The sequence below is a fragment of the Ornithorhynchus anatinus genome, chromosome 5 (genome assembly GCF_004115215.2).
Source record: "Ornithorhynchus anatinus isolate Pmale09 chromosome 5, mOrnAna1.pri.v4, whole genome shotgun sequence".
NCBI lineage: Eukaryota > Metazoa > Chordata > Mammalia > Monotremata > Ornithorhynchidae > Ornithorhynchus > Ornithorhynchus anatinus.
The window spans coordinates 18,312,105-18,339,502 of NC_041732.1; the positions used below are offsets into that span (position 1 = coordinate 18,312,105).

General features: G+C 49.3%; 1 long non-coding RNA gene across 1 annotated transcript; it reads left to right on the top strand.

The window, feature by feature from the left end:
• Positions 1-101: 101 nt before the first annotated feature.
• LOC120638399 lies at positions 102-26,740 on the top strand. Its single transcript, XR_005660049.1, has 3 exons — positions 102-186; positions 16,345-16,400; positions 26,578-26,740. It is a non-coding gene; the product is annotated as an uncharacterized LOC120638399 (long non-coding RNA).
• The last annotated feature ends 658 nt before the right edge of the window (positions 26,741-27,398 follow it).

Sequence of the window (27,398 nt, forward strand, 5' to 3'; positions counted from 1 at the left end):
TCTCCCCCCGGGCGTCCTTTCGACCACGTGACCCGGCCCCGCGGCGGGCACCGCGCGCCCACTTGCTGACGTCACGCCGCTCCAGCCGCGCGCGCCCCTCCCCCCCCGGTGGGTGTCCTGTCAACCACGTGACCCGTCACTCCGCTCGATTCCCTCACTCGACGTCCCCAGCGAGGCCCAATTGGGGTGAGGGAGGCCGCGGTTTGGAGGGAGAGGAAAAAGCGGGTTTTAGGCAGGTGTTGTGAAGGTAGAAGCGACAGGATTTCGTGACGGGTCGAATGTGGGAGTCGAGTCAAGGGCGAGGCCAAGGCTACGGGTGTGGGAGACGTGGAGAAGCGCTGTGGCCCAGTGGATGGAGCACACGGGCCTAGGAGCCATTCGCTAGTATTTATGGAGCGCTTAGCACCGATTCATTCAGTCAGTCGTATTTATTGAGCGCTTAGCATTCATTCATTCAATGGTATCTATTGAGCGCTTAGCATTCATTCATTCAGTGGTATTTATTGAGCGCTTATTCATTCATTCAGTAGTATTTATTGAGCGCTTATCATTCACTCATCCAGTAGTATTTATTGAGTGCTTATCATTCGTTCAGTAGTATTTATTGAACGCTTATTATTCATTCATTCAGTAGTATTTATTCAGTGCTTATTATTCATTCATTCAGCAGTATTTATTGAGTGTGTATTATTCATTCATTCAGTAGTATTTATCGAGCACTTATCATTCATTCAGTAGTATTTATTGAGCGCTTTTCATTCATTCAGTAGTATTTATTGAGTGTGTATTCATTCATTCATTCATTCAGTGGTATTTATTGAGTGCTTATCATTCTTTCATTCAGTAGTATTTATTGAGTGCTTATTATTCATTCATTCATTCCATAGTATTTATTGAGTGCTTATTATTCATTCAGTAGTATTTATTGAGCACTTATTATTCATTCATTCAGTAGTATTTATTGAGCGCTTACTATGTGCAGAGCACTGTACTAAGCGCTTGGAATGTACACATCTGTAGCAGAGAGAGACAGTCCCTGCCCTTTGAAGGGCTCACAGTCTAATCGGGGGAGAAGGACAGACAAGAACAATAGCAATAAATAGAATCAAGGGGATGTACATCCCATTAACAAAATAAATAGGGTAATAAAAATATATACACTTTTATATATAAAAATATATACTATTTTATAAAAATATATACGGAGTCAGAGGAACCTGGGTTCCAATCCCACACCCTCTGCTTATCTGGGCCTCAGTCACCTCATCTGTAAAATAGGGGTAAAGACTAGGAGCCCACGGGGACGTGGACTCTGTCCGACCCCCCTCCTCAGCACTTAATACAGTGCTTGGGCATAGTAAGTCCTGAAGAAATACGATGTTTTTTTTTTAAAAAAAGGGGAGGATGGAGGTGCTGTCTATGGTGATAGGAAAACCAGAGGGACGACAGAGTGTGGAGGGGAAGATGAAGAGTTTTGTCTTGTGGAGTTTGACGTGTCAGCATCCAGTCTTAATCCCCATTTTAAAGATGCGCGAACTGAGACACGGAGAAGTCAAGTGACTTGCCCGCAGTCATGCAGTTAGTTCACAAGGGGCAGAGCTGGGGTTCGCACCCATGACCTCTGACTCCCAAGCCTGGGCTCTTTCCACTGAGCCACACTGCTTCTATAGAATAAGAATAATAATCATGTTGATATTTGTTAAGCGCTTACTATGTGCCAAGCACCGTTGTAAGCACTGGGGATGATACCGGGTCATCAGATTGTCCCACGTAGGGCTCACAGTCTTCATCCCCATTTTACAGATGAGGTCAGTGAGGCACAGAAAAAAATAATAATGCTGGTATTTGTTAAGCGCTTACTACGTGCCGAGCACCGTTCTAAGTGCTGGGGTAGACACAGGGGAATCAGGGAATCTGCCCTTGTCAGCTGTGTGACTGTGAGCAAGTCCCTTCACTTCTCTGGGCCTCAGTGACCTCATCTGTAAAATGGGGATGGAGACTGTGAGCCCGACGTGGGACAACCTGATGATCCTGTATCTACCCCAGCGCTTAGAACAGTGCTCTGCACATAGTAAGCGCTTAATACCAACATTATTAATGTTACCTCCCTCTGACCACACCTCTCCAAACTCCCTGAGCAAGTTGTCTACATTCTCCGCTTCTTCTTCCTCTCCTCCAACTCTCGACCGTCTCCCCTTTGGCTTTCACCTCCTCCACACCACAGCCTCCTTCTCGCCTAATCCAGTGGCCTCTACTCCATCCTAATCCTCCTTCCCCTGGACACATCATCTCACCTTGACTTCACTGATACTCCCCCCCCACCCCGGGCCTGTTTCTCCTCTAATCTTTTCGGCCCTTCTTTGAGAAGCAGCGTGGCTCAGTGGAAAGAGCCTGGGCTGGGGAGTCAGAGGTCATGGGTTCGAATCCCAGATCTGCCACTTGTCAGCTGTCTGACTTTGGGCAACTCACTTCACTTCTCTGGGCCTCCGTTACCTCATCTGTAAAATGGGGATTAGGACTGTGAGACCCACGTGGGACAACCTGCTTATCTTGTATCTACCTCAGCGCTTAGAAGAGTGCTTGGCACATAGGAAGCGCTGAACAAATACCATCGTTTTTATTATTTTTTATTATTATTACCAACTCTGTTGTGTGGTATTCTCGCAAGGGCTTGGTATGGGGCTCTGCACATGGTAAATGCTCAATAAATGTCATTGATTGATTGACTGAATAAATGATTGGATGACTGAAGGAATGAATGAACGATCAATCAATCCATCAGTGCTATTTATTGGGCTCTGACTAGGTGCAGAGCACTGCACCCAGAGTTTGGGAGAGTACAATATAGTAGAATCAGCAGACACGTTCTCTGCCCATCATGATTTCACAGTCTAGAGAGGAAGACAGACATTAATATGAAGGAATAAGCAATTTATCATATATAGTACATCATTTAAAGATAGATAATAATAATTATTATTATGGTATTTGTTAAGCATTTATTACGTGCCAAGCACAAGATACATAAGTGCTGTGGGTTTGGGGGTGGGAGGGAATCCCGAATGGCCAAAGGTCACAAAGTCAAGTAGGTAGACGACGCAGAAGGGAGAACGAATGATTGAACAAATTCATTCAATAGTATTTATTGAGCACTTACTATATGCAGAGCACTGTACTAAGCACTTGAAATGTACAAATCGGTAACAGATGGTCCAAGAGGGTCCCATTTAGGAATTTCTGATCCCAAGACTGATTTGGGATGCCCGACTCCCCTTGGAATTCCTTCCAGCCAGGTCTCCTCTCTGTCCCGTCACCTCTCAGTTTCTCCCCTCCCTTCCCGTCCGCTGGATATTAGCTTGGCTCACCCAGTGAGAGGACTGGTGGCCTTTATGGAGTTGATTATTGTCAGGTAAGATTGCAGTTTTCTCTCTGGTGCCTTCTCTCTGGCAGCTTCTTATAAAACCCATAATCTTCTCTGTAAATCTCCCTTAATTCCATTTTCTCCTATAATTGGTGCCCTCCAGATACCACCCAACATTTTTCCAATCTTATTGTGCCTGACTCAATTTCTGCGTCAGGATTGAATGGTCCAAAATAGAGACCAGAGACTTGGAATTTTTGAGGGGTTTGTTTTCAGGACAAAAGATTAAGTTTAAATAATGGTTGAGCCTGAGGTAAAACATGGCTCCAAGTCAAGACCTTCAAGGTGAAAAGCAGGCACCCCATCTTTAATGTAAGGTTCTCGTCCAAAAATGGGCCAGATGAACCTCTACAAGGTCGTGGGTTCTAATTTCCGCTCCACCACTTGTCTACTGTGTGACCTTGGGCAAGCCACTTAACCTCTCTGGGCCTCAGTTACCTCATCTGTAAAATGGGGATTAAGGGTGTGAGCCCCAAGTGGGACAATCTGATTTCCATGTATCTACCCCAGTGCTTAGAATAGTGCATGGCACATTGTAAGGCCTTAACAAATACTATTATTATTATGAACTGGCTGAGGAAAAACCTCACCCCACTGAGGGGAGAATGCTCCTGGAAAGTGTCCAGCTCTGAGAAAACACCCAGGGAAAGAAATCTTCATCAGAGTTGGAGAGCTGGAAGCCCTCCAGCCCGTCCAGACTGCAGCTGTCTGGACGCAAACAGGACTGACCTCGGGCAGTTTGTGAGGTAGGTTTTCATCTCAGGGAGTAACGGGCAGGAGTGGCCGTCTTCCAAAGATGGCAGCCACCCGGCCCTTCTATTAGATGGCCCCTGCGCGGCTTCTCTCCGAGATGGCTGCATCACCGCCCTTCTCGAAGACAGCCGCAGGACAGAGCTGGTTCTCTGTGAGGCAGGAATCTGGGTTGTAGACCCAATGTGCACTTTCTCGTGGTCAGAACCCCGATGAGTTCAAGGCTTTAGCGCTTTGTATCTTTGCCCAGTTTGGATGGTGACGTGGCTTTCTTCTATCCTTTAGAGCCCGATGAACACAATCACTGGGGCTTTTCACTCCCTGAAGCTCTGTTCTGAGCTCTTTTCCACAGACCAAACTCCTGAGTGGAGGGCCCCCATAAGAGTTTTATCGTATCTTGCCGAAGCGTTGGCCTCACCACGTCCCCATGACCTCCAGCCTTTTCTCGGACCCAGTCTTTTTGATACTCAGGGCCGGCTTCAGCCATTTTACCAAGCTGTTTGCACAGTAAGCGCTCAATAAATTCGATTGATTGATTGCTTGATTGCCATGACAAAGCAGGAAGAAAAAGCGCCGACCCTTCCCGCTCCATATGACATCATCCCGTGACAGAGTGTGAGCATGAAACATTCAGCGGGACATTGTTATGTTAAATTGCGTGTGCAAGCTGACACCTTGCAGCCCTTGTTGACCCCTGAACCTAGACGGTTTTCCGGGGGGACACCAGGCTCACTCCCGTTGGCCCAGAACCACTGGGTTCCTCTTCCGGGTCTCTGTCTCTTCCAACTAGGACTGGGAGCCTATAACTTCCACCGAACCAACTTCCTCTGATGTTCCGCCTGCTCTCCCACCCTCTCTGTTCCCTGGCACTATGCCCTCAATCTGCTTCCACGTTAATCCAAGCACTCATCCTATCCCACCTATCAGCCTCCGTGCTGACCTCCTTGCCTCCTGTCTCTCCCCACTCCAGTCCTTACTTCACTCTGCTGCCCGGATCGTTTTTCTACAGAAACGTTCAAGACGTGTTTCGCTTCTCCTCACCGTGGGCTTTAAAGCCCTCAATCACCTTGCCCCCTCCTATCTCACCTCCCTATTCTCCTACTACAACCCAGTCCGCACCCTTGGCTCCTCTAATGCCAACCTTCACACTAAACCTCGATCCTGTCTATCTCACCGTCAACATCTAGCCCACGTCCTGCCTCTGGCCTGGAGCACCCTCTCTCCTCAAATCCGACAGACAAGACTCTCCCCTACTTCAAAGCTTTATTGAAGGCCCCTCTCCTCCAAGAAGCCTTCCCTGACTAAGCCCTCCTCTCCTCCCTCTCCCTTCTGCATCACCCTGACTTTATCCTTTTATTCATCGCCCCCCAGCCCCAAAGCACTTATGTCCACATCTGTCATTTATTGTCATTTATTAGTTTCTATGAATGTCCATCTCCCCCTCTAGACTGTAAACTCGCCTTGGGCAGGGAATGTGTCTGTTTATAAGCACTTATTACAGTGCTCTGCACATAGTAAGCGCTCAATAAATACTATTGAATGAATTGTGCTATCGTATTCTCCCAAGGGTTTAACACAGTGCTCTGCACAAAGTAAGCACTCAATAAATACGTTCGAATGAATAAATAATAATAATAATAGTGATGGTATTTGTTAAGCGCTTACTATGTGCCAAGCACTGTTCGAAGCCCTAGGGAAGATACAGGTTAATTAGGTTGTCCCACTTGGGGCTCACAGTCTTAATCCCCATTTTACAGATGAAGTAACTGAGGCACAGAGAAGTGAAGTGCCTTGCCCAAGGTCACACAGCTGATGAGTGGCGGAGCTGGGATTAGAACCCACGACCTCTGACCCCCAAGCCCGGGCTCTCTCCACTAAGCCACGCTGCTTACTATATTAAAAAAGGATGACCTCTATTAGCCCTTCTTAATATAGCTCCCATTCCTGGCCGGAGGTCACGGGGCTGACAGAATGTGCTTGGCTGGTGGCCTTTTGGGGTCCCTTATCTTCTTATCTGACCAAGAGATAAGAACAAGTATCTTCTTATACTTGAGCAAGAGAAGAGGGGGCCGGGCCCCCTAGAGCCTCTTCCTAACCAAAACGGTGGAGCAAGTTTACCAACCGCCCCGGCCAGTTTAGAACACCTGTTTGCTTTTAAATGCCGTCCCTTCAGGTAGAGGAGAAGGAGGAAGAGGAGAAAAACATTACTTTCACCTTGCCCCCTCCTACCTCACCTCCCTCCTCTGCTTCTCCAGCCCAGCCCGCACACTCCGCTCCTCTGCCGCCGCTCACCACCTCGCTGGGCCTCGTACCTGCCTGTCCCACCGTCGACCCCCTGGCCCACATCCTACCTCTGGCCTGGAACGCCCTCCCTCCTCACCTCCGCCAAATTCTCTTCCCCTCTTCGAAGCCCTACTGAGAGCTCACCTCCTCCAGGAGGCCTTCCCAGCCTGAGCCCCCCTTTCCCTCTGCTCCTCCACCCCTTCCCATCGCCCCGACTCCCTCCTTCTGCTCTACCCACCTCCCCGCCCCACAACACTTGTATATATTTGTGCACATTTATTGCTCTATTTATTTTATTAATGATGTGCAATTATCTATGGTTCTGTTTATCTATTTGGTTGGTAGTGATGCCTGTCTACTTGGACCTATTTGTTTTATTTTGTTGTCTGTCTCCCCCTTCTAGACTGTGAGCCCGATGTTGGGTAGGGATTGTCTCTATCTGTTGCCGAATTGTTCTTTCCAAGCGCTTAGTACAGTGCTCTGCACACAGTAAGTGCTCATTAAATACTACTGCATGAATGAATGAATGAATGAATTCATTGGGCTTGTAATGTAAGCTCACTGTTGGCGGGGGGATGAATCTGTTTATGATTATGCTGTATTCTCCCAAGTGCTTAGGACAGTGTTCCACACTCAGTAAGCGCTCAATAAATACGATTGAATGAAAGTAAATACCACTGAATGAATAGTGTGTGCGGAGCACTGTATTAAGCGCTTGGGAGAGTACCCTATAGCAGAGTTGGAAGACACGTTCCCTCCCCACAGGAGCTGAAAGTCTAGAGGGGGAGACGGACAGAGAGAAGCAGCGGGGCTCAGTGGATAGAGCACAGGTCTGGGAATCAGGTCATGGGTTCTAATCCTGGCTCTGCCATATGCCTGCCTTGGGACCGTGGGCAAGTCACTTCACTTCTCTGGGCCTCAGTTACCTCATCGGGAAAATGGGGATTGAGAATGTGAGCTCCATGTGGAATAGGGACTGTGTCCAACCTGACTCCTTTGTATCTACCCCAGTGCTTGGCATATGGTAAGTGCTTAACAAGTACCATAATAATAATAATTAAAAATAATAATTATTATAGAAAGATAGAATAGATATGCGTGTAAGTGCTGTGGATGGTTACCAAATGCCCAGAGAGCTCAGAACCAAGAGCTTTTATGTTGCAGAGGGAGAGGGAGCCAGGGAGAAGAGGGAGAAGAGGGATTAATCACGGAATGCCTCTTGGAGGAGGTGTACCTGCAGTAAGGCTTTACTTTATCTTTTTTGACTCCCTCCTAGCTTTTATGTAGAAGCGGTGTGGCCTAGTGGATAGAGCCTGGGCCTGTGAGACAGAAGGACCTGGGTTCTAATCCTGGCTCCACCACTTGTCTGCTGTGTAACTCTAGGTAAATTATTATACTACTCTGTGCCTTGGGTGACTTAACTTCTGTGCCCCAGTTTCCTTATCTGTAAAATGGGGATTAAGGCTGTGAGCCTCATGGGGAACATGGACTGTGTCCAACCTGATTAGCTTGTATCTACCCCAGCGCTTAGTACAGTGACCGGTACATACTAAGTGCTTAACAAATGCCAATAAAAAAATCATGGAAGAGAGGATTTGCTCAGCCTTATCATGGACAGGAAATGTGTCTATTAATTGTATACCAATTGGTATTTATCAATTCCGTTATCATTTATCTTTTCTAGGACATTAGGACATTTTGCTCTATTTGATGGTCATTGAGGTGGGGAGAAATTAAAACATTTCCCAAAGCCAGTAGCCTAACGAGTTAAACTCGGGCATCCTCAAGGTTAATTAGAGGGCGGTTGGGCTCTTGGTTAGCATTCCAATCCATTCTATTCCTTTTATGGACACCCTCCTTTTTTTCATCCCCTAAAGCCAGATTGCCATTTCAGAAGTGAGCTTTCTATTTATAGACGTCTCACCTTCAGTGTTCGCTCTTAAGTATCAACTGGTCATCCTCAGAGTCATCAGTCAGGCAGTCGGACGTATTTATGGAGCACTTTCAGTGTGCAGAACACTATATTAAGCGCTTGGGAGAGTATGAAATAGCAATATAACACTGCCCACAGTGAGCTTACAATCTAGAGGGGGAGGCAGACATTAATAGAAATAAATCGTCTGCTTTAAGGAGCTTTTAGAGACAGGGGAACGAGCAGTGTTTTCAATGGAGTGAGGAGCCCCCAAATCAATCAATCAATCGTATTTACTGAGCGCTTACTGTGTGCAGAGCACTGTACTAAACTCCTGGGAGAGTGCGGTATAACAGAGTTGGCAGACACGTTCCCTGCTCACAACAGGTTCAGAGTCTAGAGGGGGAAACAGATGTTTGTATAAATTAATAAACTAAGAATATGTACATAAGTGCGGTGGGGCTGAGGGAGGGGTGAATAAAGGGAGCGAGTCAGGGCGATGCAGAAAGGAGTGGGAGAAGAAGAAATGAGGGCTTAGGAAAGTGGTTCATAATATCTACCAGAGAAGTAGCACAGCCTAGTGGTTAGAGCATGGACCTGGGAATCAGAAGGACCTGGGTTCTAATTCTGGCTCTGCCATTTGTCTGCTGTGTGACCTTGGGCAAGTCACTTCACTTCTCTGGGCCTCAGTTCCCTCGTCTGTAAAATGAGGGTTGAGACTGCGAGCCTTATGTGGGACAGGGCCTGTGTCCACCCTGATTATCTTGTATCTACCCTAGCATTTGTCTGCTTGTCTCCCTAATTAGCTTTGTAAGCTGCTTGAGGCCAGGAAATGTGTTTCTTTTCTATATTCTCCCACGTACTTTAAAGAGTGCCTCGCACTCAGTACGTGCTCCAGAAATACCACTGACTGACCGATGACTCTTGTACAGGACTTTTATTTGGCATCTCATAGGTGTAACTCCCGCCGTTGAACATATAGTTCATTTAATTTACCAATAATATCTTATGCTAAGGCCTTACTGAGCACAGGTCTGAGAGTCAGAGGACCTGGGCTCTAATCTCAGATCCGCCACTTGTCTGTGGCGTGACCTTGGCCAAGTCACTTCACTTCTCTGGGCCTCAGCTACTTCATCTGTAAAGTGGGGATTAAGACTGTGAGCCCCACGTGGAACCTGGACTATATCCAACCTGACTAGCTTGTAGCTACCTCAGTGCTTAGTACAGTGCCTGGCATTTAGTAAGCAGCGTGGCTCAGCGGAAAGAGCTCGGGCTTGGGAGTCAGAGGTTGTGGGTTCTAATCCCAGCTCCGCCACTTGTCCGTGACTTGCCCAAGCAAGTCACTTAACTTCTCTATGCCTCAGTTCCCTCATCTGTAAAAATGGGGGTTAAAAATGTGAGCCCCACATGGGACAATCTGATGACCCCATATCTACCCCAGCGCTTAGAACAGTGCTCGGCACATAGTAAGCGCTTAACAAATACCATAATTATTATTATTATGTAGTAAGTGCCTAACAAAATACCGTAAAAAACAATCCGTTGTTAATTTCTACAGCACTGGATGGGCAGTCTTTGAGTTAATTAAGGCTGCGACCGAAGAAATTTGAGGTTTACGGTACATCCAGTCAGAGGCCAATCTAGAATTCAAGAGATACAGTCATATCCTTATGCAATGTCAGTATTTCCACCTCAAAAGCTTGGCAAGGGGAAAATACTCAAGAAGAATTGGAATGCATTCATGGATCAGAGGTGATTATTGGACTACTAGAGAGAAAATTAAAGATGTAGCGATGTTCTAGTTGCTCCATGCAATCCACTCGAGCCACTTTTCCAAGAAATCTGAAATTTCAAAACTCTGGAAAACCGACAAGCCCCGCCTGAGGAGAATCTTCCAAAGCGGTGACCTCGGTATAACCAGACCTGTATTTCTGATGTCACTGTTTACCCTCTAAGCAGTCTCTGTTCTTTATCCATCCTTTGTGAATTGTACTGTTGGATAACTGATTTTAAATTGAATGTTTAACCAGGCTAAGCAGACTGTAATTAGCGGGTTACACTTAAGTGGTGATAAGAAAGACAATTAAGGGCAGGTTCTTTTTGGACTGTATTTTGGAATTTAATTACTACTCTCTGGGACCAGAAGTTAGCAGACTTCCGGATTCCACCCTCTGGCTCAGGGGTTATGGTCAACGATTTGCAGATGTCAGTAGTCAGTCAGTCGCATTTATTGAGCGCTTACTGTGTACTAACCGCTAGTATAGCAGACACATTCCCTGCTCCAAATGAGCTTGCAGTGGTTGGGACAAATGTGGGTTTGGGGTGATTAATTCTCTGTCACCCTGACGCAGCAGGGAGGTGGTTTGAAGAGGGTAAGATCCGTTGGCAGATTTTCCAAAGGACCAACCCGAGTTGAAGCAGCTAAATGGGTTATGAAGAGGTGAACATTTCTCCCAGAATGAACCCAGAACAAGGTCCAAGCCCATAGATTCTTCTTGATCTAGCATGTGGTCCTGAAAGAGGTGAGAAGCAGCGTGGCCGAGTGGAAAGAGCCCAGGCCTGGGAATCGGGCGGCCTGGGTTCTAATCCCTGCTCTGCCTCTTGTCTGCTGTGTAGTCTGGGACGAGTCACTTCACTTCTCCATGCCTCGGTTCCCTTATCTGCAAAACGGGGTTTTAAACCTGGTCTCCCTCCTGTTTAGACTGTACTTGGACTTGACTATTCCATCAGCCTCTTCGATAACTCCCTGCATCCCATCCTTTCCCCTCTCCAGTCTACACTTTGCTGCCCGGATCGTTTTTCTAAAAAAAGGTCTATCTGTGTCACCTCACTCCTCAGGAACCTCCGGCTGTCACGCATCCACCTCCGCATCAGATAAAAACTCCTCACTGTCGGCTTTAAAGCCCTCAATCCCCTTGCCCCCTCCTACCTCACCTCACTACTCTCCTACTACGACTCAGCCCGCGGACTCTGCTCCTCGTAGGGTAATCTTCTCACTGTACCTCCATCTTGTCTATGTGTCAGCCCAGCCCTTGCACATCTCTTCCCTCAGACCCGAACTCCCTCCCTCTCCATATACCAGCACCCTCTTCGAAGTCTTATTAAAATCACATTTCCTCCAAGAGGTCCTCCTTAATGGAGCCCTCTTTTTCCCCGTTCCCTCTCCCGTCTATGCTGTCTGTGCACTGGTATCTCTACCCTTTAAGCATTTGAAATTCACCTGCCCCTCAGCCCCACAGCACTTATGTCCATATCTGTGATTTGTCTTTTTATTTGTATTACTGCCTGTCTCCCCCTCTAGACCGTAAGCTCATTGTGGGCATTTTTACATTGTCCTCTCCCAAGCACTTCAAACAGTGCTTTGCACACAGTATGCGCTCAATAAATATGATTCAATGAGTGAATGAATGAAAGTATCTTTAATTTACTCATTTTTATGAATGTATTTCTCCCCCAGGAGATTGCAGTCTCCCTGCGGGCTGGAGATGTGCTTACCGACTCTGTCGAATTGCACTTTCTCAAGCAATCAATTAATTAATCAATCAGCCATATTTACTGACCGCTTCCAATGTGTACAGCACAACACTACGTGCTTGGCAAAGTACAATATAACAGTATAACAGACATGTTCACTGCCCACAATGATCTTACAGTATAACGGACACGTTCCCTGCCCACAGTGATCTTACAGTTTAGAGGGAGAGACAAAGATTAATAGAAATAAATTACAGATATGGACATAAGTACTGTGGGCTGAGGGAGGAGTGACTTAATGGAGCAAATCAAGGTGATGCAGAAGGGTGTGGGAAAGGAGGCCTTAGTCAGGGAAGGCTTCTTGGAGGAGATGGGCCTTCGGAAAGGCTTTGAAGATGGGCAGAGTATCGTCCATCGGATATGAAGAGGGAGGGTGTTCCAGGACAGAGGCAGGGCGTGGGCAAGGGGTCGGCGGCGCGACAGAGGAGATCGAGGCACGGTGAGAATGTTAGTGTTAGAGGAGTGAAGTGTGCGGGCTGGGTTGTCGTAGGAGAGAAGCAAGGTGAGGTAGGAGGGGGCGAGGTGACTGACTGCTTTAAAGCCAATGGGAAGGAGTTTCTGTTTGATGCGGAGGTGGATGGGCAACCACTGGAGGTTTTGAGGAGTGGGGAAACACGGCGTGAACGTTTCCGTTGAACGAGTGAAGTATGGACTGGAGCGGGAAGAGACAAGAGGCTGGGAGATCAGCAAGGAGGCAGATACAGTAATCAAGGTGGGATAGAATGAGTGCTTGGGCTAATGTGTTAGCAGTTTGATTGGAGAGCAGAGGGTGGATTTTAGCCATGCTGAGAAGGTCAAACCAATAGGCTTTAGTAATAGATTAACTATATGGATTAAATGAGAGAGAGGAGTCAAGGATTAACGCCAAGGTTACGGCCTTGTGAGACTGGAAGGATGGCGATGCCTGGGAAGACCAGGGGCAGCACAGGGCTTGGAAGAGAAGATAAGAAGTTCAGTTTAAGCCATAGTAAGTTTTAGGTGACGGGAGGACATCCAAGTAGAGATGTCTTGAAGGCAGGAGGAAGTGCGAGAGGGCAGAGAGGGAGAGAGATCAGGCCTGGAGATGTGGATTTGGGAATCATCTGCACAGAGATGGTAGTTGGAGCCATAGGAGTGAATAATAATAATAATAATAACAATGGTATTTAAGTGCTTACTGTGTGCCAGGCACTGTTCTAAGCGCTGGTGTGGATACAAGCAAATAGGGTTGGACACAGTCCCTGTCCCACGTGGAGCTCACGGTCTCAATCCTCATTTTACAGATAAGGAAACTGAGGCTCAGAGAAGTGACGTGACTTGCCCAAGATCACACAGCAGATGAGTGGCAGAGCCAGGATTAGAACACTTTGGAGTTCCCCAAGGGAGTGGGTGTACATGGAGAATAGAAGGGGTCACAGAACTGGACCTTGAGGGACCCCCACAGTTAGGAGGTGGGAGGCAGAGGAGGAGCCCGCCGAAGAGACTGAGAATGAGCAACCAGGGAGATCGAAGGAGAACCGGAAGAGGACAGTGTCGGTGAATCCGAGGTCGGATAAGGTTTCCGGGAGAAGGGGGTGGGCGTCAGCGTTGAAGACGGTTGAGAGGTAGAGGAGGATTAGGCTGGAGTAGACTGTGAGACTTTTAGACTGTGAGCCCGACGTTGGGCAGGGTTCGTCTCTATCTGTTGCCGAATTGTACGTTCCAAGCGCTTAGTACAGTGTTCTGCACACAGTAAGCACTCACTAAATGCGACTGAACGAATGAATGGAGTAGAGGCTGTTGGATTTGGCAAGAAGGAGAACACTGGTGACCTATGAGAGGGTTATTTTTGTAGCATGAAGGGGATGGAAGCCAATTAGTGCAGTGCTCTGCACATAGTAAGTGCTCAATCAATACCATTGATTGATACACAATCAATCAGGGGTATTTATTGAACACTTACTATGTGCAGAGCGTTTTACTAAGAGCATGGGAGAGTTCAGTACAACAGAATTATTAGACATGTTCCTTGCCCATAAAGAGCTTACAACCGAGAAGGTGACAGGCATTCATATGAATAAATGAGTAATGTATAATCTATAATTTAAAGATACGTACCTAAGTGCCTGGGTTCTGGGGGGGAGGGCGTTGAAATATTAAATGCCAAGTGCATAGTATGTGCTTAACAAATACCACTATTATATTATTATTATTATTAAAAACTAGTCCACATACTTCTCTCCTCTAATACCAACCTACCGGCCCCTTGCTCTAGACCGTAAACTCATGTCTTGTTATATTTTTATATTGTACTTTCCCAAAACACTTACTAAAGAGCTCTGCACTCAGTAAGCACTCAATAAATGCCATTGACTGATTGATTAATTGATTGATTGATTGATTGATTACTCACATCTTCCATCTGGCCAGACCGGGAAGAGAATCCTCCCTTCATAACTAACAGCTCACCATTCTTCCCGTCTTTAAAGTGCTACTTTAGTCATATCTCTTCCAGGAAGGCTTCCTTGACTGACCTCTCATTTCAGCACCCTATTTACCCTCCCTTCTGTGTCCCCTAAGCATTCACCCCACTCCCTCAGCAGTTATGTACAGATAATAATAATAGTAATGTTGGTATTTGTTAAGCGCTTATTATGTGCCAAGCACTGTTCTAAGCGCTGGTGTAGATACAAGGTCATTAGGTTGTCCCACATGAGGCTTACAGTCTTAATCCCCGTTTTATTGATGAGGTAACTGAGGCACCGAGAAGTTAAGTGACTTGCCCAAAGTCACACAGTTGACAAGTGGCGGAGGTGGGATTAGATCCTCATACTCTGCCGCTTCCCCTAGCTGTAATTTCTTATAGTGCTTGTCTTCCCCACTAAACTGTAAGCTCTTTGAAGGCAGGGATCGTGTAATAATGACTATTCATAATAATAACAACGATATTTAAGCGCTTATTACGTGCCAGGCACTGTTTTAAGCGCCGGGGTAGATACAAGGTCATGAGGTCGGACACGGTCCCTGTCCCACATGAGCCTCACGGTCTTAATCCCCATTTTACAGATGACGTAACCGAGGCACAGAGAAGTTAAGTGATTTGCCCAAGGTCACACAGCAGGCAAGTAGCGGGCCTGGGATTAGACCCCACGATCTCTGACTCCCAAGCCCGTGTTCTTGCCACTAGGTCATGCTGCTTCATGTCTACCAGTGGAAAGAGCCTGGGCTTGGGAGTCAGAGGTCATGAGTTCGAATCCCAGCTCTGCCACTTGTCAGCTGTGTGACTGTGGGCCAGTCACTTAACTTCTCGATGCCTCAGTTACCTCATCTGTAAAATGGGGATTAAGACTGTGAGCCTCAGGTAGGACAACCTGATTATCCTGTATCTGCCCCAGCACTTAGAACAGTGCTCTGCACATAGTAAGCGCTTAACAAATACCAACATTATTATTATTATTACCAACTCTACCGTATTGTACTCTCCCAAGTGCTGTTTAGTACAGTGCTCAGCCCTGTCAGATCAGTCGATCGATCCTCCAGGCCATAAACTCACTGCGGGCAGGGGACGTGGCTAACGCCCGAGTTAGATTGTTGCGTTGTACTCTCCCAAGCACTTAGTACAGTGCTCTGCACACAATACGGGCTCAATAAACACAACTGATGGATTGAGTGAATCAATCAGAGGTATTTATTGAAGGAAAAATAAATTTACTTATTTATTTGCTGTGAAGGAAGCAGTTAGGAGAGTACATTTGAGTTGGTAGACTTGATCCCTGCTCGCAAGGAACTTGCAATCTAGTAGGAAAGGCAGATTTTAAACTAAATAGCAATAGGGTGAGACGCAGAGGGATTTTAAGAGGACCTCTCGCATCTTTTCAGAGCCGTTCGATAATGTTAAAATTAATCGAAGTGAGGCTTTCAGTCAGATTTTCTGGTGTTGTCTGCACAACAAGGATGTCCCCTGGAAGCAGCACAGCAAGGGAGAGACATTTCAGGCATAAATATACCCCATCTGCAAGGACAATTGGATAATGCTATATACCCCAAGGGAGAAAATGATATAGGTGCATTCCAAGTCTCCAGCCTCCTCCTTGCTTTAGGTGTACTGAGAGGCAGCATGCCATAGTGGATAGAGCCCGGGCCTGGGAGTCAGAAGGTCACGGGTTCTAGTCCCATCTCTGCCACTTGTCCGCTGGGTGACCTGACCAAGTCACTTCTCTTCACTGGGCCTCAGTTACCTCGTCTGCAAAATGGGGATTGGGACTGTGAGCCCCATGTGGGGCGGGGATTGCGTCCAACTCCATTTGCTAGTATCCTCCCCGGCGTTTAGTAGAGTGCCTGGGACATAGTAAGCGCTTAACAAACACCGTCATTCTTATGATTCGCCCACTCGAGGCACTTCTCATCTGCTCGCTGGGTCCTGGGAAAGTATCTTCTGTGGGGGAGTGTTGGGAAGACTTGCCAAATCCACTCTTCTCTCCCGCAGGCTGGATCGGGAGGGCCTCCGTCAACCTTTCCAGTCGCCCATCACAGTCATCCAAGGTACGTACTGAGCCCTCACCGTGTGCAGAGCACTGTACTAAGCGCTTGGGAGAGTCTGCTACAACAGAGCTGGAAGGACCGTGACCTGCCTAAGATGACCTCCATTAGTTTTCCTTCTCCCAAGCGATACCCCCAGTGACGACCTCCTTGGTACTTTAGTGTCATCTCCGCACTTGGGTACTCACAACGTTGCACTTCGTTCATTCATCCCATCGTATTTATTGAGCTCTTACTGTGTGCAGAGCCCTGTACTAAGCGCTTGGGAAGTACAATTCAACAACAAATAGAGACGATCCCTGCCCACAACGGGCTCACAGTCTAGAAAGGGGGAGAGAGACGTCAAAACCAGTAAACAGGCATCAGGAGCATCATTATAAAGAAATAGAGTTATAGATATATGCACGTCATTAATAATAATAAGTAGAATTAGAATTATAAATAGTATGTATACACAAGTGCTGTGGAGAGGGGAGGGGAGTAGAGCAAAGGGAGTGAGTCGGGGCTATAGGGAGGGAGGGGAAAGCAGAGCAAAAGAAGGCACTTCTGTGCATATCGGCTTAAGCACTCTATTTTTAAGCATTTATTCATCCACCTAGCCATTTTTCCATTATCTTTATCCTCCTGTCTGAAATTACTGAGTGTTTCTCTCCCTTGCTTGATTATAAGCTTCATGAGGAGAGAGTTTTGTCTATTAATGATGAGAAGCAGAGTGGCCTGATGAATAAAGCCCGGACCCAGGAGTCAGAAGGACCTGGGTTCTCATCCTAGCTCCGCCACTTGTCTGCTGTATGACCTTGGGCAAGTCACTTCTCTTCTCTGGGCCTCAGTTCCCTCATCTGTAAAATGGGGATTAAGACTGTGAGCCCCATGGGGGACAGGGATAGTGTCCAACCCAAGAACCTTGCATCTACCCTCAATGCTTAGTACAGGGCCTGGCCCATAATAAGCGCTTAACCAATACCATAAAAAGGAGCCTTGTAGGAACAAAACAAGTCTCCCTTTTATTTGGTCGTGTGCTTGTCACACATTCAGAGAGAGTAAATCTATCAATCCGCTAATGAGGTTGGGGAGAAAATTCATCCTGGCTTTGCCAGCTTTAGCAGATACCATGGACAAGTGCTTAGGATAGGACCTGGCACATAGTATGCGCTTAGCAAATACCACATTTATAATTATTACCCACAACTGTGCAATGATGGTATTTATTAAGCACTTCCTATGTGCAGATTTCAAATTCTAAACCCCCCAGAGGGAACTGTGGGGTTCTAGACAATTGTGGGCAGGGATTGTCTCTGTTTGTTGCTGAATTGTGCTTCCCAAGCACTTAGTACAGTGCTCTGCCCAGAGTAAGCGCTCAGTAAATACGACTGATTTATTGAACGAATGGTGACTACCCACCCCGGGCTCAAAGGGTTCGTCCAACCTGTAGGTTTTGGGTTCCAGACCTTGCCTGCTGGCGCATGAACGGAACTCGGGTGTTCTGGCCTCTCCAGGGAGAAGATCTAGAGCCTCTACTCTGGAAGCTTGACGCAGGCAGGGAATGTGTGTGTTTATTTTTCTACCGTCCTCTTCCAAGCTCTTAATCCAGTGTTATGCACACTGTAGGCGCTCAATAAATGCCCCTGAATGAATGAGTGAATGAAGCATGAGCATCACACCTTGGATATGCCACCCGTGGGCAAGAAACCGTTTCCGTCTGCCCTCCGGAGGGCTGAGCGGGAGCCCGGCTCCGACGCCGGCCGGAGAAGCAGAGCCCCGGGGTCAGAATCGGGGTCACTGGGGTGGGAGAAGGAGCCCTGACCTGCGCCTTCTAGTCACCCCTACCCTCCCAGCCCCACAGCCCGGCATGTATCTGTCTTTTTATTTATTTATATTAAAGTCCGTCTCCTCCTCTGGACCGGAAGCTCCCCGTGGGTGGGGAATGTGTCCATTTATCATTCCATTGTCCGCTCCCAAGGGCTTCGCCCAGTGCTGTGCACGCAGTAAGCTCTCACTAGATACGGTAGAACGAATGAATGGAGTGGTTAACCAGTGCCGCCGATCCGTCGGCGGGAAGTTAACGGGCGGTGAGATTCGCCAGCTTCGTGACCTGCCAGGTGTTGGCGGTGTACTTACCCAATTAGGTGCCCCGTCTTAGCCTGCAGGGCAACGAGTCCTTGTGGAACTTCGGGGAGGAGTTTGTGAAGAATTCATTGAGGAGCAGCGTGGCCTAACGGATAGCGCACGGACCTAGGAGTTAGAGGACCTGGGTTCCGATACCAGCTGGGTGACATTGGGCAAGTTACTTCACCTCTCCGGGCCTCAGTTACCTCATCTGTAAAATGGGGATTGAGACCATGAGCCCTACCTGGGACACAGACTGTGTCCAACCTGATTAGGCTGTATCTACCCCAGCTCTTAGTTCAGGGCCTGGCACACAGTAAGAGCTTAAGAAATCCCGTAAAACAATAAGAGCAGGGTGGTCTAATGGAATGAGCACGGGCCTGGGAGTTCAAGGACCTGGGTTCTAATTCTAGCTCTGCACTTTACTTGCTCTGTGAGCTTGGGTGAATCAGTTCACCGCTCTGTGCCTCAGTTCCCTCTTCTGCAAAATGGGGATTCATTCCCTTTTTCTCCCTCCTACGCAGACTGCGAACCCCACGCGGGACCTGATTAACTTTTATCTGCGTGGCTAGGTGGAAAGAGCACGGGCTGGGGAGTCGGAGATCATGGGTTCAAATCCCGGCTCTGCCGCTCGTCAGCTGTGTGACTTGGGGCAAGTCACCTAACCTCTCTGTGCCTCAGTTACCTCATCTGTAAAATGGGCATTAAGACCGTGAGCCCCATGTGGGACAACCTGATCACCTTGTATCCTCCCCAGCTTTGCACATAGTAAGTGCTTAACAAACATCATTATTATTATTATTACTATCTACCCTATACTCAGTGACTGGCATATAGTAAGCACTTAACAAATATTACGGTCCAGGTCTTTCATGTCTACATTGCCAGCAAGGATTATCCCTGTAGACTGTAATCTGGAAGCTGTAAGGTTGCGAGCTCGTTGTGGGCGGGGAATATGTCTGTTATATTGTTATATTGTACTCTCCTAAGTGCTTAGTACAGTGCTCTGCACACAGTAAGCGCTCAATAAATACAATTGATCGATTCAAGAGAACTAACAAGATTTGATGACAAGTTGAATTGGTGGGTTGAATGAGAGAGGGGAGTGGAGGATAATGTGGTAGGCACGAGAGAGGGTAAGGACACGGAGGTCTCTACAATGACGGAAAAGTCACGGGGAGGACGGCGTTTGAGGGGGGAGATGAGTTTTGTTTTAGACACGTTTAACTGGAGGTGTCGGAGGGCAGGAGGAAATGTGAGCCTCGGAGAGCAGGAGAGATGGCACAGCCTAGGAGTCAGAAGGGCCTGGGTTCTGTGTGACCTTGGCTAAGTCACTTCACTTCTCTGTGCCTCAGTTACCTCAACTGAAAAATGTTGAATACGACTGTGAGCCCCATGTGGGACGGGGACTGTGTCCAACCTGATGATCTTATATCAAACCCAGTTCTTAGTATAGCGCCTGGCACATAGTAACTGCTTAATAAATACTATAACAACAACAAAAAATGGGTCAGGGATGAAAAGGTAGATTTGGGAATCATCTGTTTGAGATTGTAGTGATTATTAATAATAATAATTGTGGTATTTATTAAGGGCTTACTCTGTGCCAAGGCCTGGGACTTGGAAAGGCCCCCAAATCAGATCTTTCTCCTTAATAATAATCATGGTATTTCTTAAATAACTGATCACTCCTTCCCCTCAAAATCACTTTTCCTCTCAGCCCTTTACCTTAGGTTGGCCTGTCAGTGCCCAAGCAAAGATGCTGGGAGTAGTCAAGAAGCAGTGTGGCCTAAAGGATAGAGCATGTGGCTGGAAGTCAGAAGGACCTGGGTTCTAATCCCACCTCTGCTGGGTGATTTCGGGCAAGCCGCTTAACTTCTCTGTGCCTCAGTTCCCTCTGAAAAATGGCGATTAAGACTGTGAGGCCCATGTGGGACGGGGACTGTGTCCAATCTGATTAGCTTGTATCTACCTCAGTGCTTAGTACAGTGCCTGGCGCAGAATAAGTGCTTAACAAATACCATGGGGGAGAGAGAGAGAGAGAGAAGGAGAGAGAAGAAGAGAAAGGAGATGAGAGAGAGAAGGAGAGAGGAGAGAAAGGAGAGGAGAGGAGAAAGGAGAGCGAGAAGGAGAAAGAGATAGAGGAGAAAGGAGAAAGAGAAGAGAAAGGAGAGAGAGAGGAGAGACAGGAGGAGGAGAGAGGAGAGTGGAGAGGAGAGAGAAAGAAAGGAGAGAGGAAAGAGAGAGGTGAGAGAGAGAAGAGAGAAGGAGAGAAAGAAAAGAAGAGAGAGGAGAGGAGGAGAGAGAAAGAGAGGCGAGAAAGCGAGGAGAGAGAGGAGAGAGAGAAAGACAGGAGAGGAGAAAGAGAAAGAAGGAAATAGAGGAGAGGGGAGAAAGGAGAGAAAAAGGGGAGGAGAGAGAAAGAGAAAGAAGGAAGGAGAGGAGACAGAGAGAGGAGAGAAGGAGAGAGAGGAAAGACAGAGAAGGAGAGGAGAGAGAGAAAAGGAAAGGAGAGAGAGAAAGAAGGAAAGAGAGAGGAAAGAGAAAAAGAGAAGGCGAGGAGATAGAGAAGGGGAGAGAGAGGAGAGAAAGAGGGAGAAAGAGAGAAAGCAAAAGAGAGATAAGGAGAGAGAGAGAAGGAGAGAGAGAAAGAGAAAGAGAGAGGAAAAAAAGAAGGGGAGAAAGAGAAGGAGAGATGGAGGAGGAGAGAGAGGAGAGAAAAGAGAGGAGAGAGAGGAAAGCGAGAAAGAGAGAGAGGAAAGAGAGAAGGAAATGAGAAAGAGAGAAAAGGAGAGGAGGGAGAGAAAGAGAGAAGGAGAGGAGAGAAAGGGAGAGAGAGGAGAGAGACAGACAGAGAGACAGAGAGAGAAAGGCCGCTCCGGCGGGCCGGTGGTTGGGGTTTTGGCGCCCCCTGGTGGAGCATCCCCGAAACGTGGGCCCGTCTGCGACCCGACCGGGAGGCAAACCTGTGGATCGACAAGAACGACGGGATTGGTTAAGCGCTTACTACGTGCCAGGCCCTGTACTAAGCGCTGGGGTGGACACAAGCAAATCGGCTCGGACACAGTCCCCGTCCCACGTGGGGCTCCCGGGCTCCGCCCCCATTTTCCAGATGAGGGGACTGAGGCCCGGAGAAGTGCAGTGACTCGCCCGAGGTCACACGGCACACACGTGGCGGAGTCCCCAGGCCCGAGGCGGGCGGGGGGAGGGGAGTCTCCACAAGGCAGGTGTATCAAAGCCGGGCCCGAGGGATTGCCTTCCTGGGGACCTACACGTTCCCTACCTGTAAATGCTATATATCGCGGAGATATTATACATCTATGAAGAGTATAGCTATAAATCACACGGCACATCGATAAATGATATATCATGCATCATTCGCTGACACTGACCCCCGTCTCCTCCTCTGGATCGCAAGCTTGGGGTAGGCAGGGAGCGTGGCCGCTAACTCTGTCGCGTTGTCCTCTCCCACACTCTCGCCACGGTGCCCTTCACGCGGTAAGCGCTCGGTAAATGCTATCGCTGAGGAGGAGGAAGATGTTGAGTTTTACCCAGAGGCAGTGGCGATGGGCACTCCGGATTCAAGGTGATGGGGTCGTCCCACGTGGACTCGCGGTCTCGATCCCCATTTGCCAGCTGAGGTGACTGAGGCCCAGAGAAGTGAAGTGACTCGCCCGAGGTCACACAGCAGACAAGCGGCGGAGCCGAGATTAGAACCCATGACCTTCTGACTCCCAGGCCCGTGCTCTATCCGCTGAGCCGTGGGAGTCTGGGAAAAATGGAGACGCTATCCGTCTACCCTGCAGCCGGCTCGGAACGCGGCTACCGACCCCGTTACGTTGTACTCTCCCCAGTGCTTAGGACAGTGCTCTGCGCACAGTAAGCGCTCAATAAATATGATCCACGGATTGATCGAATAGTAATCACTTGTCTCAGGCCCCATAAAATGACAACGAGGGGTAGTGGGAGGGTCAGCCGGAGGGAATTACCTCATAAAATAGATAATCATGCCGTCTGTTAAGCGCTCTCTACGTGCCGAGCACTGTTCTAAGCACTGGGGAGGATAGCGGATAATCAGAACAGACACAGTCCCCGTTCCATAGAGGGCTCACAGTCTAAGGGGAAGGGAGGCTCAATCGGTCGCTCGATCGGTGGATCAATCAATGGCATTCATTGGGCGCTTACGGTGTGGAGAGCGCTGCGATAAGTGCTTGGGAAAGTACAATGCAACAGACTTGGCGGGCACACTCCCTGCCCACTCCGAGCTTACGGTCTCTCGATCGATGGGTGCTATTTATTGAGCGCTTCCCCGTGTGCAGAGCGCTGCCCGAAGCTAGATGCAACCCCGGCTGTCTAGGAGCATACAGTCAAGCAAGCTTGCAGTCCGGAGAAGCCGCGTGGCCCGGTGGATAGAGCCCGGCCTGGGAATCTGGAGGACCTGGGTTCTAATCCCGGCTCCGCCACTTGTCCGCTGTGTGATCTCGGACGAGTCACTTCACATCCACGGCCTCAGCTACCTCGTCTGTAAAACGGGGATCGAGACTGTGAGCCCCACGTGGGGCAGGGGCTGCGTCCAACCCCATTTGCTGCTATCCACCCCGGCGCTAAGCACGGTTCTCGGCACAGAGTAAGCGCTTAACAGATACTGCAATTATTATTATCATCAGTGGAGGCGACAGACGAGCATTTAGTCTCCATTTTGCCAGATAATTCATTCATTCATTCAATAGTATTTATTGAGCGCTTACTATGTGCAGAGCACTGTACTAAGCGCTTGGGATGAACAAGTCGGCAACAGATAGAGACAGTCCCTGCCGTTTGACGGGCTTACAGTCTAATCGGGGGAGACGGACAGACGAGAACAATGGCACTAAACAGCGTCAAGGGGAAGAACATCTCATAAAAACAATGGCACCTAAATAGAATCAAGGCGATGTACAATTCATTAACAAAATAAATAGGGTAACGAAAATATATACAGTTGAGCGGACGAGTTCAGTGCTGTGGGGATGGGAAGGGAGAGGTGGAGGAGCAGAGGGAAAAGGGGAAAATGAGGCTTTAGCTGCGGAGAGGTAAAGGGGGGATGGCAGAGGGAGTAGAGGGGGAAGAGGAGCTCAGTCTGGGAAGGCCTCTTGGAGGAGGTGATTTTTAAGTAAGGTTTTGAAGAGGGAAAGAGAATCAGTTTGGCGGAGGTGAGGAGGGAGGGCGTTCCAGGACCGCGGGAGGACGTGACCCGGGGGTCGACGGCGGGATGGGCGAGACCGAGGGACGGCGAGGAGGTGGGCGGCAGAGGAGCGGAGCGTGCGGGGTGGGCGGTAGAAAGAGAGAAGGGAGGAGAGGTAGGAAGGGGCAAGGTGATGGAGAGCCTTGAAGCCTAGAGTGAGGAGTTTTTGTTTGGAGCGGAGGTCGATAGGCAACCACTGGAGTTGTTTAAGAAGGGGAGTGACATGCCCAGATCGTTTCTGCAGGAAGATGAGCCGGGCAGCGGAGTGAAGAATAGACCGGAGCGGGGCGAGAGAGGAGGAAGGGAGGTCAGAGAGAAGGCTGACACAGTAGTCTAGCCGGGATATAACGAGAGCCCGTAATAGTAAGGTAGCCGTTTGGGTGGAGAGGAAAGGGCGGATCTTGGCGATATTGTAGAGGTGAAACCGGCAGGTCTTGGTAACGGATAGGATGTGTGGGGCGAACGAGAGGGACGAGTCAAGGATGACACCAAGATTGCGGGCCTGCGGGACGGGAAGGATGGTCGTGCCATCCACGGTGATGGAGAAGTCTGGGAGCGGACCGGGCTTGGGAGGGAAGATGAGGAGCTCAGTCTTGCTCATGTTGAGTTTTAGGTGGCGGGCCGACATCCAGGTGGAGACGTCCCGGAGGCAGGAGGAGATGCGAGCCCGAAGGGAGGGGGAGAGGACAGGGGCGGAGATGTAGATCTGCGTGTCATCTGCGTAGAGATGGTAGTCAAAGCCGTGAGAGCGGATGAGTTCACCGAGGGAGTGAGTGTAAATGGAGAACAGAAGAGGGCCAAGAACTGACCCTTGAGGAACTCCAACAGTTAAAGGATGGGAGGGGGAGGAGGCTCCAGCGTAGGAGACCGAGAATGATCGGCCAGAGAGGTAAGAGGAGAACCAGGAGAGGACAGAGTCCGTGAAGCCAAGGTGAGATAAGGTATGGAGGAGGAGGGGATGGTCGACAGTGTCAAAGGCAGCAGAGAGGTCAAGGAGGATCAGAATGGAGTAGGAGCCATTGGATTTGGCAAGAAGGAGGTCATGGGTGACCTTAGAGAGAGCAGTCTCGGTAGAGTGGAGGGGACGGAAGCCAGATTGGAGGGGGTCTAGGAGAGAATGGGAGTTAAGGAATTCTAGGCATCGATTGTAGACGACTCGTTCTAAGATTTTGGAAAGGAAGGGTAGTAGGGAGATAGGACGATAACTGGAGGGGGAAGTGGGGTCAAGAGCGGGTTTTTTTAGGATGGGGGAGACGTGGGCGTGTTTGAAGGCAGAGGGGAAGGAGCCCTTGGAGATTGAGTGGTTAAAAATAGAAGTTAAGGAAGGGAGGAGGGCAGGGGCGATGGTTTTAAGAAGGTGAGAGGGAATGGGGTCCGAGGCGCAGGTGGAGGGGGTGGCACTTGCGAGGAGGGAGGAGATCTCCTCTGAGGATACTGCAGGGAAGGATGGGAAAGTAGGGGAGGGGGTTGTTGGGGGGGAGGGGAGAGGCGGAGGGGTGACTTTGGGGAGCTCAGACCTGATCGTGTTGATTTTCGTGAGGAAATAGGTGGCCAGATCATTAGGGGTGAGAGATGGGGGAGGGGGAGGAACAGGGGGCCTAAGGAGAGAGTTAAAGGTCCGGAACAATCGGCGGGGGTGACGGGCATGGGTGTCGATGAGGGAGGAGAAGAAGCTTTGCCTGGCGGAGGAGAGGGCAGAGTTAAGGCAGGAAAGGATAAATTTGAAGTGTGTGAGGTCGGCTCGGTGCTTGGACTTTCGCCAGCAGCGCTCAGCAGCTCGAGCATAGGAGCGTAGGAGGCGGACGGAGGAGGTGATCCAGGGCTGTGGGTTAGTGGCGCGAGAGCGGCGGAGGGAAAGGGGGGCGAGAGAGTCGAGATGAGTAGAGAGGGTGGAGTTGAGAGCGGAGACCTGATCGTCGAGAGTGGGAAGAGAGGACAGGGCAGGACAGGTGAGGCGAGATGCTATTGGAAAGACGGATGGGATCGAGAGAGCGGAGGTCTCTGTGGGGCAGTAGCGAAGATTTGCAGGGGGAGGGAGTGTGAGAGATGAGGCAGGTGAGAAGGTTATGGTCCGAGAGAGGGATTTCAGAGTTGGTGAGTGAGGAGATAGTGCAGCGGTAGGAGATGACAAGATCGAGGGTGTGACCGAGTCGGTGAGTGGGCGCGGTATGGTGGAGGAGGAGGTCGGCAGAGTCGAGGAGGGATAGCAGGCGGGCGGCAGAGGAGTCGTCGGGTACATCCGTATGGATGTTGAAGTCTCCAAGGATCAGAGTGGGCAGAGAGAAGGAGAGAAGGAAGGTGAGAAAGGGGTCAAGGTGGTTGAAGAAGTCGGAGGTGGGACCGGGAGGGCGGTAGATAACGACGACAAGTAACTGGAGTGGGTGGTAGAGGCGAATGATATGGGCTTCGAAGGAGGGGAAGGAGAGGGAGGGGGGAGGAGGGATAGTGCGGAAGCGGCATCGGGGCGAGAGGAGGAAGCCGACGCCTCCTCCCTTACCGGTAAGGAAACTGAGGCTTGAAAAAATTAAGTGACTTGCCCAAGGCCACACAGCAGGCAAGTGGTTGAGCCTGAACTAGAGTGCAGGCCTCCCCTCTGCCAGGCCGGTGCTCTTTCCGCTAAGCCTCACTGCCCTCCTGGGGAAGGAAGGATGGGAGAATTCAGGCCCTCACAGCCGATTATTGGCCTCTCCGAGGTCCCTTGGCTCTCACTCACCCAGCTTCTCTTGAGAAGTAGCCTGGCCTCGTGGACAGAGCCCGGGCCTAGAAGTCACCCGGGTTCTAATCCCGGCTCCGCCACTCGTCCTCCGTGCGACCTTGACTTGTCATTCCATCTTTTTTTCCCTCTTGCAGCCCCTTGGAGGAGGAGGGAGTGAAGAAGTGAGTTGTCTGTCTCCCCCCGCTAGCCCCCTGCCATCGTGTTCGGTGCTTCCTAAGCCAACAGAGGTCATTAGAGCTCCACCGGTCAAGATCCACCCTTGGAAACGGGCCCGGAATACAGAAGGGAGGGATGGGGCCTTGTGTCGTCAGCTATTTCTTTTTTATAATATCTTACGATCACCTCGCCGCCTCCTACCGCACTTCGCCGCTCTCCTACATCAACCCAGCCCGCACACTTTGCTCCTCTAATGCTTCTCGCCGTACCTCGGTCTCATCTGTCTCGCCTCTGACCTCTCGCCCAAGTCCCGCTTCTGTCCCGGCACGCCCTCCCTCCTCAGATCCGACAGACGGTTACTCCCTCCTCTTCAAAGCTTTGCCGAAGGCCCGTCTCCTCCAAGGAGCCTTCCCTGACTGAGCCCTCCCGTCCACTTCTCCCACTCCCGTCCGCGTCGCCCTCGTTTGCTCCCTTTACTGACCCTTCCCACCTCAGCCCCACAGCACTTACATCCGTATCCGTAACTTATTTATCTCGATTAATGTCCGTCTCCCCGTCCAGACGGTAAACTCACTGTGGGCAGGGAAGGTGTCTGCTATACAGTAGTCCCCAACCGCTTACTGTGTGCTCTGCCCACGGTAAATGCTCAATAAATAACGACTGATGGATTGGAACCCTCTCCCCCTTCGTATCCGACAGACTGCCGCTCTCCGTCTTTAGAGCCTCACTAAAATCGTATCTCCTCCGGGAAGCCTTCCTGACCAAACTCTCGTAATGATAATCATAATAATAATAATGG